Source organism: Oryzias melastigma, linkage group LG15 (genome assembly GCF_002922805.2).
Source record: "Oryzias melastigma strain HK-1 linkage group LG15, ASM292280v2, whole genome shotgun sequence".
In the NCBI taxonomy this organism is placed as follows: Eukaryota; Metazoa; Chordata; class Actinopteri; order Beloniformes; family Adrianichthyidae; genus Oryzias; species Oryzias melastigma.
The window spans coordinates 2,467,815-2,469,916 of record NC_050526.1 but is presented as its reverse complement, the minus strand read 5'-3'; the positions used below and the strand labels follow the sequence as shown (position 1 = coordinate 2,469,916).

Genomic DNA, 2,102 nt, shown 5'->3' with positions numbered 1-2,102 from the left:
TCAGCTATCAGCTTCAGTAATTTCAGCTATCGGCACTAGCATCTTCAGTGGCCAAATTCAGCTTACAGCATTCAAACTATTATCACAGTTAATGCTATAAATCTAATTTTTTGTTAATTTAAAGCTAATGATGGTTAAGATGTATGCTTTGCATCCAGTTTGCGTATGACCCGATTAGTCGACTAATCGGAAAAAATAATCAGTGATTAGTCGACCATTAAAATAATCGTTTGTTGCATCTCCACTGTAGCGCAGTAACAGTTGTGAGATGTTCTTTCGTGATGTCAGACAGTGAGATTCACGTTGGAAAGTGTCAGTTTACAGACATGATTGGGTGAATAAAGTTTAAAGGAGAAACAGAAAGTCACATCACACCCCCTAAAGACGAGGAGCGTGTTCTCTAAGTGGTTCTCCTTTTTGTTGACAGTTGTGTGACATTTTGCAAACGAAGTATAGAAGCGATGAACCTTTTCTTCACATCTAAATACAAAACAATACTTCAAATAAAATCAATTAGACCTGGAGGGATAAAATGCTAAGAAATGGGACACGGGAAGCTAAAGACGGAGTGAGGAAAGACATAGGCGACAGAAAAGGAAAGAAGAGAGATAGAGTGTGACATAAAAGGGGAGAGAAGGGGAGTCCAGCTGGTGGCAGAAACAGAGAGTGATGTAAGGATATGACACCTCCTGTCTCTGCGCTGGCCCTTGTTGGCCTTGGCAGGAACACACATGACAGCCCTTGTCACACTCGTTTACTCTCCACCCCTCCATCACAGGATGTATGGGAAAAAAGAACTCGGAGAGGGATGCAGACAAAGAGAGGCTGGCTGGAAAGCTCGTGTGTTATTATGATCTCTGAGAACTTTTATCTTTAAGCATCTTAAGCAGTTTTGGAAAGTGTTGAACCAAATAGAAAATACTTGTTTTCATTAAAAACAAACTGATGTGTAACTTTTAAACAGAGATGCAAACTTAGAAATTACAAAGCATCGAAAGCTGCAGAATTCTAAAGAATCTTTAAGTTCCAATTTTAACGAGACAAATATACTTTTTTGGTTCAATTATTAATAATTAATTTAATTATTACTTTGTTTAGGTCACAACTTAACTCCCATCATCCCGTGGTCTAATAACTATGCAGTTTTTAGTCAAAATTTAAAAAAAAAAATGTTTTCAAGGACTTTGTATCCACATAAATGATAATAGTTTATTGGAAATTTGTCTGAGTTGTGGGCGGGACTGTGAGCCTGCCCTCACTTCCCAACATCCCTTTGTTTACACGGTCTCCCGCTAGCTTACAGCCCCTCACGACTCCAAACTAACATTACCGGTGCAACAAGAACAGTAAACAATATTGGAGCTATTTAGAAGAAAGGTTCTGATCCAGATTCCAGCTCAGACGAAGAAAACAAAGACGTTCATGGATCTATTCGTCTGCAACAGATGCATCAGAATGGGGCGGAGCATGGAGCTCATGACCCGCCCACTACAGAACCTAGTTCACTGCTATAAACTTTTTCCAACATTTTTTCATCTGCTCCTGATTCTCAATGATCCGAACAAAAAAAATATTCAGAAATGTGATTTTTAGGTTAACTTTATTTATATCATGAGAAACATGCCACAAGAACGTGTTTAAAAAACAAACACTCAATTTTCAGTGGAGTGTCTTTAATACTTTTGTGCACTGAAACACATTGAATCTGAAATTTAAAAACCTTGACTTTGAGAACTTTAAATGATAATTGAAATGAGTGTCGTTCAATTACATTTTTATTCTGTTTTCATCAGAGATAGGCAAATGCAGGCGGCATGATTTCCACATGTCCAAGTCCAACTCATGACTGAATACCTGGTCCAGGTGTGTCCAGCCAATGAGAACATGCCAGAGCAGGTATGGTGGAAAACATGCGGCCCTCGAGGCCTGGAGTTGCCTATTCCAGTTTTTAAGAGACTCTTGTTAAAGTTGTTTATTGGTAAGAAAAATGAAGGATGAAAACACATTTTAAATAGATTGCTCATATTCCTTAAGTGGAAAATGACAAAGAAATTCATTTTTTTGAAAACCAACTGCTGTGATTGTGTTTTTTTTTTTTTTTT

The 2,102-nt window shown here is 37.8% G+C and overlaps 1 long non-coding RNA gene across 1 annotated transcript in view; it reads left to right on the top strand.

Annotated features, from left to right (window-relative positions):
* The window catches only part of LOC112161973, a 12,782-nt gene that overhangs the window by 1,543 nt on the left and 9,137 nt on the right, over positions 1–2,102 (top strand). The window contains exon 2 of the long non-coding RNA XR_002921983.2: positions 1,794–1,896. This is a non-coding gene — a long non-coding RNA (uncharacterized LOC112161973). The remainder of the gene's footprint in view (positions 1–1,793; positions 1,897–2,102) is intronic.